The sequence below is a fragment of the Protopterus annectens genome, chromosome 6.part0 (assembly GCF_019279795.1).
Source record: "Protopterus annectens isolate FY-2018-M chromosome 6.part0, PAN1.0, whole genome shotgun sequence".
NCBI classification, from domain to species: domain Eukaryota; kingdom Metazoa; phylum Chordata; order Ceratodontiformes; family Protopteridae; genus Protopterus; species Protopterus annectens.
Window position 1 is genome coordinate 52,481,818 of NC_056737.1, and position 18,306 is coordinate 52,500,123.

The 18,306-nt window shown below is 42.5% G+C and overlaps 1 protein-coding gene across 1 annotated transcript in view; it reads left to right on the top strand.

Moving 5' to 3' along the window:
- LOC122804153 (N(G),N(G)-dimethylarginine dimethylaminohydrolase 1-like) overlaps positions 1-18,306 on the top strand; it is a 335,801-nt gene that overhangs the window by 247,563 nt on the left and 69,932 nt on the right. The window lies entirely within an intron of this gene.

The following is an 18,306-nucleotide window of genomic DNA, read 5'->3' on the forward strand; positions in this document are numbered from 1 at the left end:
TTCCACATGCCAGGCTACATATGAGGAAGTTGCAATGGTACCTAAGGAATTTATGGTCTCAACACAAGCACAGTCTAGAAGCCCAGATTCCAATAATTCCATGCCTGAAACAAGAATTCCGGTGGTGGGCTCAGGCCTGTCAGCTGAACAGAGGTCTGCCCTTCCACAAACCTCACCCAAGCCAGACTATCACCACGGACGCCTCAGACCTAGGCTGGGGGGCACACATGGTGAACAAGTGTATACAAGGCCTATGGACACAAGACCAGTTGAACCTACATATAAATCAAAAAGAGATGCTGGCAGTGAAACAGGCACTTCAGACATTCAGACCTTTTCTTCAACAAGGTCATTTGCTGATAAGGACGGACAACACCACAGTCATGTGGTATATCAACAAACAGGGAGGCACGCACTCATATCCTCTATGCCGGATGGCAATGGACCTGTGGAATGTGGCCCTGAACCACAACATTCAACTCCAGGCCAAATTTGTGCCAGGAAAAGAAAATGCACTAGCAGACACCTTAAGCAGAACTACCATGGATGCCCATGAATGGATGCTGCATTCAGACATCTTCAAAACCATTACAAAGAAATGGGGACTACCAGAAATAGACCTGTTCGCATCCCCACACAACCACCAACTGAGGAAATTCTGCACAAGGACATACCACCCACTTGCTTGGAAGGTGGACTCCCTATCCTTCAGTTGGGAAAACCTGACAGCATATGCATTCCCACCTCTTCCTTTGATGCGCAAAGTGCTTCTGAAGATCAAAGAAGATCACCCAAGGATCATCCTGATAGCTCCAGACTGGCCGAGGCAGCATTGGTACCCGCTACTGAGGAGTATGTCTCGGACACACGCATGGCCTCTACCTCTGGTTCCTTTACTGCTAACACAGAACAACTACAAGATCCTGCATCCAAACTTGAAAACACTGCAGCTAGCTGCTTGGAATATTACATAAAGCAAAATAACCCAGACTTATCTCAGAGGGTTAAAGACATTATCCTGGAGGCTCGCAGACCCTCCACAAGGAAGACTTATTCAGCCAAATGGAAAAGATACCTCATTTGGAGTGCAGCAAAAGGAGAACATGTATCATTAGCAAACATAGCTAACATCCTGGAATACTTAGCAGAACTTTTCCACAATGGCCTGTCTTACTCCTCCATTAAGATTCATGCATCAGCAATTTCAGCAGAATACAACATGGATCCTCCAGTCTTCTCTCATCCTCTACTCAGGCAGTTTCTGAGAGGAATTGCCTCCAAGGAAGCCACCTTTGCCTACATGGGACCTTAACTTTGTGCTGGAAAAGTTAACACTCCCCCCTTTCGAACCAGCAGCAACAGCAGAATTACAGTTCTTATCTTGGAAAACTGCTTTCCTGCTTGCAATCACTTCAGCAAGAAGGGTTTCTGAATTACAGGCATTAATGGCAGTACAGCCCTTCCTTAACTTCCATCAGGATAGAGTGTCCTTGAGAACTAATCCTACTTTTATGCCAAAAGTGGTCTCCAGGGTATCATTGAACCAAGCAATCCACCTGCCAACATTCTTCCCCAACCCACAGAACAGCGCGCAAAGACTACTACATACATTGGATGTGCACAGGCAATTGCGCTATTATCTGGACAGAACCAAGACCAACAGAAAGACTGACCAGCTTCTGGTAGCATATGCAACAGGAATGGAAGGAAAAGCAATTTCAAAACAGACAATCTCAAAATGGATAGGAAATTGCATTAGATTTTGTTACTCATTTCATGGAAAGACAACTCCAGAAAACATCAGACCTCACTCCACAAGGGCTACAGCCACTACTACAGCTTTCCTACGAGGAGTGGCTACCAAAGACATTTTAGAAGCTGCTACTTGGAGCTCCGTGCATACATTTGCCAAGCATTATAATCTACCTTTATACTCCAGATCCCGAGCAGGTTTTGCAACTGCTGTTTTGCAAGGGATCTTAACTACACCATAGTCATCTTAGTGCCTCCACCCCCAGTTTGGCTATGGTATTCTACCCATATGTTAGGACTGCAGATGCATCCTTGAAGGACATAGTACAGTTTTGTACCTACCATAAATGTAGATGTCCGAGAGGTATGCATCTGCAGTCAGGATTACCCACCCTCCTTCCCCTCTGTGGTACTCCTAGGGTATTTGCCCATCTTGTAGCTAGCTGGGGAATCTATTATGGTGTATTTGTTTGTATATATGTATATACATGCTTATATTGTTTGCTCTCTACTGTTTGGAACCATTTGCATTTATCCAAATTTAGCCTTCCTAGAGGGCACCTGGCATCTGGGGCAAGAAACACTGAGGAAAATGGCGTCGGCTGATGCCTTTATACCCAATAAACAGCAGCTATGACATCGGGTGAAGTGCGACATCAGCCGAGGCCAGACCCAGACTTTGGAATCCGGCCGACCGAAGGGCTGCCTGAGGCAGGACAACCCATATATTAGGACTGCAGATGCATACCTCTCGGACATCTACATTTATGGTAGGTACAAAACTGTACTTTCTGAACTCTTTGTGGTCTGGGGGTGCTTCTTGGTGGACTCTTTTTTTCTAGCAGCTTGTTATTTCCAGTGCTGCTGCTGCTTCCCTTTGATTAGGTGGAATATAGGGGATTTTTACTACTAGTGGAGGTGGATGGCAAAATGGTATAAAATAACCTCTGGGTATTAACCTCTGCACCCATAAATCTTTTGTAATTTCTAGCCAGGCTCTCTGGAACAGGTATAAACAACCCCTGACTGCCTCCAGAGATGGACATTTGGGCCTCCTTTCAAGAGCGCTGATGGGACCTGTCAGAGAAAGTATCTTGATCCCTGGCTATGTGGACCACCTCTGCTATGAAGATGACATCTTCCATTAGAGTTTGACCCTCTGTCCCTGGGTGACCTGTTTCCATGTGGATCTTGGAAGGGGCCATGGAATTTTTTGAACCACATTTTCTGTCTTGTCTGCCTCGTTGGTTCCATGAAAAGGTCCTTTGAGGGGTCAAAACACATACGCCCACAGCAGACAGGGTTTTTCCTTCCTGCCCACACCTAAAGAGTCTGTCTTTAACTTTGGGACCAAATAATAAGGAATTTCCATCAAAAGCAGCATCGACGAAGGAAGATTTGAAGGGTTCTGCAAAGTCACATAAGTGCATCCAGGCATGTGTTCTGATGGAAATACCTGAACCCAGCACCTGTGAGGTACCTTCAGCTGTGTGGGAGATGAGCCTCATGGATGAGCTTGAAATGGACTGAAGGGTAGCCAACTGTGAGGCAATAGTGCTCTCTGCCTTGGAGTATGTGGTCCCAGTGAGGGATTTGGTAAGTTCCTTGATCAAATCCCTCTGAAGTCTTGTGAAGTGTGCCAGATAATTCAGTGACCGAAGGGCAAAGGTCGACAAAGCATAGACACACTTCCCAAATCTGTCCATTGCACTAGACTCCCTGTTAGGGGAGTGGACAGAGTAAGTTTGTTCCTCTAGGTCCTTCTTCATGGCTACCACTATGCCCATGGCATCAACTGGTATTCCCTTGTTCCAATATTCTCTGTCCTTCAGTGGTGCCAGGATCCTATCTGATCTCTTGGGGATAGGCTCAATGGTGTCACCCCCCCCTTCCACATCCATCTAGAGACCAAATCAATGAGTTTGTCAGTGGGTGGAGTCACCCAGTAGGTAGACGGGCCAGCTCCAAAAGCATCCAGGAATACCAGCTCCCCTTGTGAAGGGTTGTTGGGAGACCATCTACCCCTTTGCTTTAGGAGTTCTAGGATGTCTCCAAATGAGCCGTCATCAGGTGGTGATCTTGGGGACCTTTCCCCCTCATCAAAGTTGGTATCTTCTGTGGCAGACTCTTGTGGAGAGTCCAGGTGCCTCCTTTTACACTTTCTCTTCCTAGGAATTTCTTTGGTGGGATGCTCCAGAAAACTGTCAAAAGAGATTAATATACCCTGTTGGGCAGACTGGAGACTAGTTTGGGCTGGCAGTGACACAGTTGATTGAGGCTCTAGATGCAAAGTTGAACAGAGATGGGTAGTTGGGATTGATCAGGGGAGAGAAATCCGAACTCTTAGCTCTCTCCACTACCTCAAAAGCAGAATGCCTCAGAGAGAAGGAAACTGAAAGCTGAGATAAGACATGCTTACAGACTTTAGGCTCCCTTTGCCTCAAAGGCAGACTACTCGAGGAGGGAGTTGGAGCCAAGCTATCTAGTGTAAGATTTCCAAGTTGCATATACGGCTCCAACAGCTTCAGTCTCATCTCCATAAGCCTGGATCCAACCCCAGTGTTGCAGCTCCAAGAGTCATCCAGCTCCAAAGTGATCATCTCGAGTCTTCTCAGAGATAGCACCGGAGTCAAAGATACCAGTATTTTCAGATCCGATGTGGACGACTCCAGAATTTTTGGATCGGAAGACTCCAAAACCAGTGTTCAGATTTGAGAAGGAGCTAGTAATGGGGGAGTAGTACTAATAAAGGTCTCCAGACCCAATGGGGTTGGAGCCGGAAGAACTCCCATTTGAATCTGCATTCTGAGGAATTGGTTAAACTTTTGGAAGATCATATAGAGCATGCTGTTGAAGATGTTCTGGAGTGATGTCTCTGTGACCGTTCCAAAAATGGGGAAAAGAGCTGAGAGGAGACAGGATCAGGAACCAGTTGAGATGATCACATCCGAGGAGATTTTTCTGGTTGAGATTTTGGATCCGGAGAAGTCAGATGTGACAGTTTAGGTACTTTACAGGAAGGTTCAGATACTGGTTCCAAAGAAGTAGTCAGATCCAGGGAATGTTTTCTTGGTTCCTAATCAGATTCCTAATGAATTCTGAAACGCTTATAATTGTGCTATACAGTTGATCTACTATATTGTTGCACCGTTATAAAGCTTTTTTTATTGTTTCACTGCATTTATGTACTGTTTTATACTGTTTTAACATTACTTAACTGTAAACTGCTTTTTCATACTGAGAGTTGTATTTTCTGTTTGTGAGTGCTCTAGCCGAGCTTTTCTGTGCATTTTTGTCTGTTACAGTTGAAATCAGTCTCGAGTCTGCTCCTTGATCTGTTGAAAACTTTCATTTAGTAGCTTACAGCTAGGAACTGTAATAGTGTGCATTACTATAATTGCTTTTTTTATTTAAATTACTAAATTGTAAACTGCTTTTTCATGCTGAGACTTGTATTTTCTCTTTGTGGGTGTTCTTTCTATGCTTTTAAAGTGAGGTTTCTGTGTTCTGTTCAGGTGGCATAATTTTGATAGAGGCCTGTTGTCTAGGCTGGTAGTTTTGTTTGAGTTTCCTGTGTTTCTGGCAACCATTTTCTGCTGATTGCCTTCATTATTATTGAGAGTAACAAGGCCTCCTGACCTGTAGTACGAGTGATTGGGTAATAGCAGGGGCTGAGTAGCAATCTGATCTTCCAACTCCTCCATTCTTACTGCTATATAAACCCTGTGTCTTATAAAGGTTCTGCTTGTATTGTTAGGCTCTGGATTGCATTGCATAAGTGGAAATTCCTTAAGATTCCAAGAGCAGGCTAAGTTATTTCTTACACTTATTTCACTGAACTGCACTTCTGAAACACTTATAATTGTGCTATACACTTGATCTACTATATTTTTGCACTGTTATAAATCTTTTTTTATTGTTTCACTGCATTTATGTACTGTTTTATACTGTTTTAACATTACTTAACTGTAAACTGCTTTTTCATACTGAGAGTTGTATTTTCTGTTTGTGAGTGCTCTATCCAAGCTTTTCTGCGCATTTTTGTCTGTTGCAGTTAAAAGCATTCTCGCATCTGCTCCTTGATCTGTTTAAAACTTTCATTTAGTGGCTACAGCTAGGAAATGTAATTTTTCCCACCCACACTTCCTAGTGTTGTGTGTTCTTATACTTGGTGGCTTTGCAGTTGCCCACCCATACTGTATATTTGATCTGCGACACTCCTCCCAGTCTAGTGTCATTAGTTCACTCAATCTAATAGAGAACATTTGTGAAGGCCAACCCACTCAAATTCTTAACGTTGAATTAACTTCTGTTCCAGCTCTCTCCATTTCCACTTTACTGGAAAAAAAATTCTAAGCTTGCTTCCCCCCTTTCCTGCGGCAGGTCAGATACAGATTTGCTGTGTCCAGGACTGTTTGTGAGCTCCTAAGTCCACAAACCACTTAACTGGGGTTAAACTATTCCTGGCACCATAAAGTCTGTTCTTCAAAATTTCCCTTGCAACTAGCCAGCTTTTTAGTTTTAGCACTCATCTGTTTCTTTGATCTCAGCACTTGTTCAGAACTCATTGTAAGCACTAAATAAGTTGCAAATTACTACAGCACTCAACTTTCCTCACTTGTCTAGAGAAAACAGTTTTTAGTACTTAATAAATAAGCACCTATTCAAGCATGTCTAAAGGTCAGCTCCCGGTGTTTCCTCCTGTCTACCTGATGAATCTGGGCATCTTGGGACAATGCAGCAATTGCCTCATGTACACAGACAACCCTCTTCTCCTACCACCCAACACTACGACCTGTGAGAGATGCACTTGCCAAACTGGAAGCAAAGCTCTCTTGACCAAAGACTGGCCTAGACAGTCAAGAGGAGAAGGTAAACACTTGCACCGCACCACACTCATCACATAGTCCCTCAAAACCTACACCACCAAAACACACACACAGAACCACAAAACACACACCTACATTCACGGAGGCTCTCAGTACAAATCTGCCCAAACAACAGAGACCTCCAAAGCAGAAATGCAAGCAACCTGCACCCCCCAACACAACCCAAATGACACATAGCCCACATACTCAGTGTGCCACTCAACTACAGCCCATAAGGCATAACGTACCCAACACTCTAGTCATAGGTGACTCTATAGTCAGGCACACTGATGTTCCATTCACCAGGCTAAACAAGGAAAAAGTTACTGTCAGCTGCCTGTCAGGTGTCAGGATCCAGCACATAATGCATGCACTCAGGTCACTCCACAACAAGTATAAATATGACTCTGTCAATGTCCATGCTGGTGTGAATGACCTGAGACGTACCTCCCTGGACTACATGAAAAGAGACATGTAGAAGCTCTCCGATCTTGTAGCCCAGGCTGGTATGACCCTAGCCCTGAGTAGCATCCTGCCATCACCCAGAATGACACCACAGTACAAGAACAAAATGATTGACTTTAACAATTGGCTAAGCTTCTGGTGTCACTCTAAGGGAATCCAGTATCTGTCTGCCTGGGATGACATGAGCGACAGACCACGCTGCTTTGCCAGAGATGGCCTGCACCTGTCGCCCTTGGGATTCCAGATACTGGCAAAGGCTCTCGCCACCCCTATAGTGCCTTTTTTAGGCAAGGTTCAAATGACAAATTCACCACCGTAGCAGGTACAAGCAAGCAAAGTCTGAGGGTAATGCTACTCAATGCTAGAAGTCTAAACCTCAAAATGCACTCACTCGAGGCACTCCTTAAAATGGAGAACACTGACATCTGTGCAGTGACAGAGACCTGGTTCAAAGCTCCAGAGAGCACCCCTGCATTACCAGGCTATAATTCATACCACACCTTTCGGCCACCAAACCCGGACCAAAACACTAAAGGTGGAGGCGTCTCCATATTCATTAAGGATATCCACACCTCCAAGCTAGTTGCTCAGCATAATAAATCCGAGATTATCCAAGTTCAACTAACTCTGGGCAAAATCGCTTTCCAGATTCTAGCTTGCTACAGACCCCCCCCCCACCATGCCCCAGGATTCCCACTCCTCTTTTCCTGATACACTGGAAAATATTAAGGTACAACCCAACAGTCTAATAATGGGTGATTTCAACTACCCTACCATTAAATGGGAAAACTACTCATGTACCAACTCTTTTGCTCAACGTTTTCTGGAACTCATCAATTCCAACGCTTTGGATCAACTTATCCACACCCCCACCAGGGGCAGCAATATCCTAGACCTGGTCATCACCAACATGGGTGACCGGTGTTCCACACCAGAAGTCAGCTCCTCGTTGGTAAGATCTGACCACAAGCTAATCACTCTAGACATCCACATCCCGCTCCCACCCCCCCCATCCCCCATTAGGAAACCAACCGTAAAAAATTTCTCCAAAGCCAACTTCATGCTTCTTAAGACAGAAGTGGCAAACTTCACGACACCCATGTAGATGGACAATAGAGGTACGACTGCTGAATCCTACACAAATGCACTTTATAAGCACTTACACAAGTGCATGGATCGTGCTATCCCTAACAGAACCAAGATGCTATCCTCCAATAAAAGGAAGCCAATCTGGTGGTCTTCTGCCATAAACAAACTCTACAACAGAAGAAAGAAACTGTTGCAAAAAAAGAGTAAAATCCCACAATTGGAGGAACTCCCTGGTCAGCCTCAGGAAGAAGCTGAGATCCCTCATAAAATCCTCCAAAGCTAATTATGAAAACAAAATTGCCACTGATTCTAAAGACAACCACAAAGCATTCTATAGCTATGTCAAAAATCTCAATGGCAACATCCAGATCTGCTCTGAGTTACAGCACAATGACACTAAATATACAGAACCAACTGATATTGTCAACATCCTGGCAGATAGGTTCAGTGCTAACTTGACCCCCCTCTCACCCCCTAAAGGGCCCATCTTTATACCGGAAGAATGCAAAGTTCCTGTAATCATGGTTGCACAGGTAAAAACTTCACTCTCCAAAGCCAAGAACACAGCATCCATAGGACCTGACAACATCCCAGGCTAATGAACTGGCACCCCACCTAAGTACCATGTTCAATCATAGCCTCACCTCAGGCTTTGTGCCCATTGAATGGTGCACCATGACAGTTATCCCACTCCACAAAGGTGGGGGGGCCACAACAGACCCTGGGAACTACCGCCCCATTAGCCTGACTAGCCTCGTCTGCAAGGCCATGGAACGTATCATCATGGAACTCATAAACAAAGACATTGGAGATCTCCAAACTCTGGACCCCACACAGTTTGGGTTTGTAAAAGGCAGATCATGTCTCCTAAACCTGATAGACTTCTTTGAAATAGTCACCAAAGCCATAGATGAGGTTAAGGTGGTTCACACAACCTATCTAGATCTCGCCAAGGTGTTTAACACCATCCCGCACTCTGGAATTATAGATAAACTCACTAAACTAGGTATAAATCCCTGTCACAAGATGGGTTTCCAACTGGCTTACTGACAGAGCCCACACCGTGAAAGTAGCAGACTCCAAATCAGACTTCAGACCAGTGACAAGTGGAGCACCACAGGGTTCAGTCCTGGGTCCTCTCCTGTTTGGTATCTACTTCTCTGAAGTACAGGCTAACACAGAAGGTCTTTGGCTAACTAAATTTGCAGATGACTGCAAACTAGGAGCCATAATTGAAACTCCTAATGATGTGGACATCCTACAAAAGGGCCTCACTGGGACAGATGCCTGGTGTCAAAGACCTCAAGCTCAATGCCAAAAAGTGCATTGTCATCCCCTTTAGTAAAAACTCTGTACCCATGAACTACCACATAGGCGGTAGTCTACTTAACACCGAAAGTGTGATAAGAGACCTTGGGACACAGGTGGACAGTAATCTCTCCTTTGATAATCACATCGCCACAGTGGTCAGGAAATCCTTCTACGCGGCACACCTCATCACAAAAGGTTTCTCATCCAGAAAAAAAGAGGTTGTTGTTCCCCTCTACTCATCACTCATTAGACCCATTATAGAGTACAATGCCCCTTTTGGTATGTACCTCACAAGACATCTACAACAACTGGAAAGGCTGCAAAAATACCTCACAAAGAAGATTACTGGCCTCAAACAGATGCCTTATGCAGACCGTCTCAAAAAACTCCAGCTTTACTCCGTCGCATATCGCCTACTCAGAGACGATCTCTGCCTAACATACAAAGCTATGTCAAACCCAGAGTTGTTGGACATGATCCACTTAAAGAAATCCCAATCCCTCCGAGCTGCACGCTCTAGGGACCTAAACCTTGTCACCGCAATAAACAGAACATGCTGGAGGGATAGATTCCTGTCCCAGAGACTTCCCATACTGTAGAACAGATTATCTATCTTTGTCAAACAGAGCTCCTCATTAACACTATTCAAGAAACATCTTGATGATTGGATGGGAGATAGGAAATTCACCCCAGGGATCATTTCTGTGGTTCTGCTTGACAGGGGCACTGGAAAATAATTTTCTTGGGTGGCAAAAGCCAGGGTACCTTTTTGGCTAGGCTTTTATAGGCCCTAGGGCCAATAGCCTAGTACCTACCTATGAACCTATAAATGGATTTTTCCCTTTTTGTCAGACTTTTTTGGGTTTGAACCCCAGATGATGTCAATGCAGGTTTAGAAAGGAGTTAACCTCTTAAAATTAACTTGTTTTTCCGATCAATTAAGGTTCTTGGATTAAAGGAATTACAGATGTTACATTTAGAGTGAGGGTGAGCTGCGCCTAAAGAGTAGAGACACATAGTATGTGCATTGGATAACAGAATTTTATGGCCACAGGTCATACACTTTTTACATCCAGAAGGTTTCTCAGACATTGCCAAAGAAAGTGGATATAATATATATATCAAGGATAAGGGGAAACATACTTACTGTGGTAACTGGAGATACTTTAAAGTGCAATAAATAGAGGATACCAGCGATGAAGAAATATGTAAGTAAAGGTATATAACTTTAAATAGAAAAAGAGAAAAGAAAAATATACAGGAGGGAGGACAGCACTAAAGAGATGGAAATGTTTTAAAAAAAATTATATAGTTATACAAGTAATAAAGTTTTAACTCACAAAGAAGTTGCTACACTTGAGAGTATACCGTGACCACATCCGTATGCTAAGGAGGCAAAGCAAGATCTGAGGTATGTAAGGTGACTGAGGCATTATGGGTAAGGGAGGACCTGGAGAGTTTGTGTTCCACGAGCTGGAAGAAGTGGTTAAGTCGGATATGAGAGTGGGATCTGAGCCTGACAGTTGAAGAACGAATGAAAATGACATCATATAAATAAAATTCTCCTATGTAAGGGAGGACCTTCAACAGACCCAGGCAATTACAGACCCATAAGTCTGAACAGCCTCATATATAAATCCATGGAAAGAATTACCATGGAATTAATCAAGAAGAACATAGGGAGTCAGCAAACACTGGACTTGTCTCAGTTTGGATTTGTTAGTGGCAAGTCTTGCTTACCCAACTTGGTGGACTTTTTTGAAAAGGTCACCAAAGCAATGGATGAAGGTAATACAGAACACATGACATGCTTCAGCATGGACATGACTTTTGATACAGTCCCCTACATGGACATAGTAAAAAAGCTAAACAAACTGGGAATAAACCTGTATGTCACCATTTGGATCGCCATTTGGCTCATAGATAGGAAGCAGAGGCCAGAATAGGGGAGGCTACCTTGAAAAAGAGAGTAGCCATCAGTGGAGTCTCCTAGGCTTTGGTGCTGTGCCCTCTCCTGTTTGGCATCTACTTCTGTGAAGTGAAAACTAATACCAAAGGACTCTGGCTGAATAAGTTTGCAGATGAATACAAGTTAAGAGCAGTTACTGAATCCCCAAATGACTTGTCCATCCTACAGGAAGGTTTGTCCCAAACAAGTAATTGGTGCCAGAATTACAGACTGAAACTAAATGCCAAAAAAAATACATTATATCATTTACGGAGTTGTCTGCCTTAGAGAACTACCAGATTAGCAATATACCCATGAGAGTTGACCCAGTTGTTTGGGATTTGAGAGTGTATACCTAACCTTTGACCATTGTATCCACTATCTTAAGAAAAATCCTTCTATAATGTACAACCTATAGACTAAGGGATTGCATCTAGAGATGTCATTGGCCCATTTACACAGCTGTCATTAGGCTAAGCATTGAGTATAATGCCCAACTGGAACACCCACAGAGATTTTATTGATTTATTTGTTGAGATTTGTTTAGTTATTGACATATGTTTATTAGAAAATTCTAGGCCCAGTGGAACCCATTTTCATTGTTGGCCTGGGGAGAAAAGCAGTAGTCTTACATTACAAAATAATGCGACAACAAAAATTTCACATTAAAAAATAGTGAAACAATAAAGATATACTAAATTGTACAATGTAGACAAACTAAAGCAAAGAATGGAATTTGCTGTTTATGTGCAAAAATGTCAATATGGGATGAAGAACGTGGCAAAATACATACATAATACTATGAAGATGCAGTACAGTACGTAAAACATTAGAAAGTCACTTATTACACTAATATGCACGATATCAGAATTAGCAAATCTAAGTACAGAGCCTTTGCTAAAAAGATGCAAGGCTTAACGCAATATGTCCTACATGCATACCTCTCAACCTGGAAACATAAAAAATCAGGACAAAGGCCCATGAAAAATAGGTACAAATCTGTACGCTGGTTAACATAAAACTTGCATATATAATTATATAACCCCACCCACTCTGATAGAATTGTGGGATACCAACTTTCAAACACAAATTGAAGAACAGACAGCCAAAATATGGCCCCCACCCCAGTAAGATGCATGTTGTGTTCATTAAACAGACCTCCCACATCACAGGTGCACTAGGGCAATACAAACACATCATGCAACAAGCACACTTCCATTAAAATTTTGTAACATGCCAGGGTGGAGATGAGCTTCTCATATAGCAAATATAACAACAACAGAAAGCAACACCTGTTTCAGCATGAGATAACTGACAAAAAAGAAGTGTCCAGAAAATCAGTTGTGGTGAGCCACTGACTGTTATCATTTTGGCACTGAATTGAAACAGCTAGAGAAGAAACAAGGCAATCAGAAAGTACCTAAGTGTATCACTATCTTTATGTTTAGCAAAGTCTGTTAATGCAGATTCTTTATTTGCCAAAGCTTATGTTAGGGAGTCAGCTGCCTTGGACTGTATTCCAGTATAATGTGTAAACAAACATGTAGAGTGTTGTGCTTCATCCACTTCATTAAGTCTCATGGAGTCTGAGTCCCTCACTACACTGCTCTTCGCATGCATTTATTATACATTAAAATTATTTCCTATTAAAATTTATGCCAGGATATCATCAAACATTGGCACCTGCTTATTTCTACTGCCCCTCTCAAAGTGATGTCTGGTCAATGGAACCTTAAAATAAACCAGCTGGAGCCTGGAATGTGAAAGATTTAGGGGAAAAGAAAAAGGTGGACAGCAGAGACAAGGTGGACAGACAACAGTACAGTCAAGAAATTAATTTGAGGGTGCAGGAACAGTCAGGCCTAGAGTACTACAGTCCTTGAAGTCATGAATAGTCAAATGCGGCTAAAACAACAACTACTACTACTCCTACCACCACCGCAATCTTTTTGAAGCACTGATCTAATACAGCTAGATTTGTGGCTGTGTTCAGAGGTATCACATATTCAGGTGGGTATTCATTGTTATCTTTTCTTACTTTCTGTGAGAATACTAGATTTACAACTTCCACAATTAACTCTGAAACTTGTCCAATGCAGGGTTTCAAGAATGATCCTGCTCACAGACATGGCTGGCTAAAAATCAAGCGTTAGTTCACACCAAGGGTCCTAAGGTTTACCATCGTACACTGAAATTCAAACAGTATACAGTATCATTCAAAAACAGTTGTTTATCTTTGCATTTCTGTGAGCCATTATCCACTGTGTGGTATAAAACAGTGGCTAGACAGAAAAAAATAAGCCATTTTTCCCCTCACAGTGAACAGCTACTGCACATATACTTTTAAACTATGTCTTGAAGACAGACGTACACACCCTGGTGTATCTATATCTGGCCCCAACAGCCGATTTTGTAGAGACTACCAAAACCTTTCTTGCACTTCTGTATACCATAGCACTGAAAGACTACCTTCTACTTAGTCTACGGAATCTAAAATTTCTCCGGGAGGTGGCCAACTAAAATACAATCTTGGAACAAATTGTTTATCACAAATCACTGAAAATAGAGAAGGATGACATGACTACAGCAAACCTTAGTAATGAAAGGTAAAAAATATATAGCAATTTTCATTAAACCAAACATATTCATACACTACCAGAGAGATGAGAAGAAACCGACTGATGGCATGCATACATTGTTGTTTTTCCGATGATGTCACTGATCGCGGAGGCAACCATGTAGGGTCCTGTTGCACATCACCTGACAGGATAAAGCAAGCCATATTCTTGTGGGGAGTTACCATCCGATGCTTCTGACATCAGAGTTATTAAATCACAACCCCGATGTCAGATAATGCCACCAAACATTCACTCTATTATTACACTATTTTTTGGTGGTTACTTAGGAATAGCAGTGTTTTCGACCTATAATACCAAAGGAAAAGACAAATCTCTTCATTGCGGCTAAAAGCTCATAATGTACTTACCAGTAATCCCTTTCCACTTCCGTGTGTCTTTAGCTGGGTTCAGAACCACCATCATCAACTTAAATTGAGCAACAACCAACTTCAGATAAATCAGAAATTAAAATAGCTACTACCACCAGACCAGCAATGGATTGTTTATTTTTAACTCAAGTATCATTGATTTCTGAACCACAGCAAGAACTCCAGCTGGAGCCCTACGGTGAGGTAGAAACTCTGCAGCACTCAGTGCAAAAAGACTTAGATGGTTGCTGCTGACTTTTGCTTGAAGTGGGCTGTGCAAACCAGTCTGACTCTGCACTCTGTAACTGCTGCACTTAATTTAAATTAAAACAAAAATGAACTAACATCCTGAGACCGAGAGCATCGTCCAATCGTCCTCCGCCACTCTCTTCATTGCATTTGTTTTTTTTTTCCTCCTGCTGCCACTACAATTCCACATTGTGCAGCTGTGCCAAGCCAAAGACATGTTCTGCGGAAAAAAAAAATAACTACAGAAAGAGAGTTGTACACTCACCCTCAACTGAATTCCGACAGGCTGGCAGTCAGCCTCACAAAGCTAACATTCTCAAGCATGCCCTTGAACGTAATGATGTCAGCACCAACTTCATAAAAAAAATTGAAAAAACCCTGGGAAATTCAGGAATTGAAGGGGGCCACTTGGGAATTCGTGGCACCCCATTATTTTGCCCTCAAAACTGGTAAATACTGAGGAATTTAGTATGGTTGAGAGGTATGCCTACGTGGCCCAACTGAAGCTCTGTCACTGTACTCTGTATCCTACTGACTGATAAGAGTTGACCTGTATTTGGCATACAAGGCATCCTCCAACCCTGATGGATTTACCACATATCAGCAAGTCAGATCGCATCAGAAATACTTGGTCCAGTGGTCTAATCCTCATCTGTAAAATCAACAGAACAGGTTATCAGCAGGGTACCACTGATTTGGAACAGAATCCCCATCCACGTAAAAAAAAGCTCATCCCTGTCCATATTCAAGCACAGTTTGGATCTATGGATGGGTAATAGTAAATTTACCCCAGTACTAGCTTCTATAATACTAATAGACAGAGGCAGCTCCTAAATGCTTTATCCCATGCACGAGTCCCCCCATGCTGTCTATTGTACAATCACAGTCATTTTCATTAGGGATAATATATAATTATCAACTATGAAATGGATAAGGTCAATCTAACACCAAACAGATTAAGTTAATTCAAGCACCAAGAGGGAAATTGAATAGGTTTAAAATGGCCTGCAAGAGCAGCTACCTAGTACTTATCTATGAGCCTCCACTGCAAATTTATCTCCCTCATTCAAACATGCTGTTATCCAGTTGTTTTTGAATACCAGTGTTCTACCACCCTGAAAGGCTTTTTATTCCATTGCAAATCTGTATACTTTATAAACAAACTGTTAAGAGAAAATGGGTTATGAATAAATACATAAATAGGTCAACATATGTAACCTTCTTACTCAAGCTCCACATGGCTTTAGAGGGAGTGTAACAGTCTCACAGTTGTATACAGAGTAACTGATTCCAGACCTTCTGATATGGAGAAAGACCTATGCAATGTGGTTGTACATATTAGTTTGAGTTTTTAAATTAGCTGATCATCTACTCTGAGCAGCACCACCTACTGGCCAAATTTAGAATTACTGCCTGAAGTAAACATTCGAAGTTGCCTCCTGGCCTTACATCTAAAAGCTGCAATTCTTTACAGCAGTGGTCCCCTAAAGTTCAGTTCTGGGGTTAATCCTTTTTTTTTTTTGCTTTTATAATAATGTCTTTGTAGTGAGAGTAGGGAGCAGGTTGAGGAGACCCTGGCGAGGTGGAGATATGCTTTAGAGAGGAGAGGAATGAAGGCCAGCAGGGCTAAAACAGAATATATGTGTGTAAATCAGAGGGAGGGTAGAAGAATGGTGAGGATGCAGGGAGTAGAGATGGTAAAGGTGGATGAGTTTAAGTACTTGGGATCAACAGTTCAGAGTAATGGTGAGTGTGGAAGAGAGGTGAAGAAGACAGTATAGGCAGGGTGGAATGGGTGGAGAAGAGTGTCAGGAGTGATTTATGATAGACGGGTACCAATAAGAGTAAAAGAGAAGGTCTACAAGAGGATAGTGAGACCAGCTATGTTATATGGGTTGGAAACTTAACATTGATGAAAAGGCAGGAGTCAGAGCTGGATGTGGCAGAGTTAAAGATGTTAAGATTTGCACTGGGTGTAACTAGGATGGACAGGATTAGGAATCAGTATATTAGAGGGTCAGCTCAGGTTGGACAGTTTGGAGACAAAGCAAGAGAGGCGAGATTGTGTTGGTTTGGATATGTGCTGAGGAGGGATGCTGGGTATATTGGGAAAAGGATGCTAAGGATGGAGCTGCCAGGTAAGAGGAAAAGAGGAAGGCTTAAGATAAGGTTTATGGATGTGGTGAGAGAGGACATGCAGGTGGTTGGTGTGAAAGAGCATGATGCAGAGGACAGGAAGAAATGGAAACAGATGATCCACTGTGGCGACCCCTAATGGGAACAGCCGAAAGAAGATGATGATGAATAATGTCTTTGAAAACTGCAGGTTCATCTATATATTAAAACATGCTGTTTAACAATCCAGTCAGAACTACTCAGTTATTTCAAAAAGATCTAATTAGGGACTTTGGCCAGTGGCTACAGGTAAATTAAATGGTAGCTCAAAAATGCCATCATGACATGTGGAACTTCTTAGAAATGAAAACAAAGCACTTCATCCATGAAACCTCTAAATATTCCATCTCCCATACGCACATACACACATATTTGGGTTTGTAGTTTGAACCAAACCTGTGAATACAGTGTTGTCTGTAGACAATGGCCTAGATTGAGACTGTCTTATAAGATTTCAGACTTTACATGCAAGGTCTGAAGAGAGAAAGGAGTCTCCTCACTCATGCTAAAGGTACAGTATGCACCTCTTGTTGCCTTCAACTTCCCTGCCAATATTTCACTACTGCAGATTGCTCCAAATAAACTGTGTAAATTCATTAACCTCTCTGGTCAAAGGGAGCATGATTGCCTTTCTCTTTAAAACCAAAATGCTTGGCAGTCACTGTCAGGGACTAATTACTACTTTTATCCTTTATATTTAAGCTTCTGAATCAGAGTTACTGTTCCCCTCTAGCCAGTAAGCTTTAAATATATGAATCCAGCTATTCTCTTAGGTACCACCACTAGAAAGTGTTGACCTTTTTTTGAGACCAGTCTTGCATCTAGCATATGAGGAAAGCACCCTTCTAAAACTGGACCAGCTTCATGGAATATTCTGCCAGCAGAAATTAGGAATGAACAGAGTTATGAAATTTGGGGGACAAACTTGAACACCTAGAGGCCACATACAGTTGTAACTGCTGCAGGGATTACACTTAGCATCTGTACCATGGAAAAGGCAGCTCACAGGGTTTGGTAACACTAATCTATTGTTATTGTTTGAATCCTGCCATTATCTCCTGTATTCTTCAACAGGCTCAGTGAATGTAACTTGGCATTGTTTTCAGTTTTTCATTGTTTAAATGTGTGTTTTCTTATGTAGCCTGTCTATTTGCCTTTGTGATTAAACATAGTGTGATATTCATAGGATCATAGGAGGTTACTAGGCTAATGGCCCTGAGCCCCTTACAAGCCTAGCCAAGAGGTTATCCCTAAAAATAAACCTCAGTCAGCACTTGTCACCCCTGTCAATGAGGGACACAGGTGGAAACCCTGGGACGAATTTGTGGTTTCCCATCCACTCATCAAGGTTGCACTTAAAGAAGGTCAGTGAGGTGCTCTGTTTGACGTATATGGGAAGTATATTCCAGAGATGGAGCAGCCTCTGGGAGACAAACCTGTCCCTCCAGCATGTTTTGTTAATG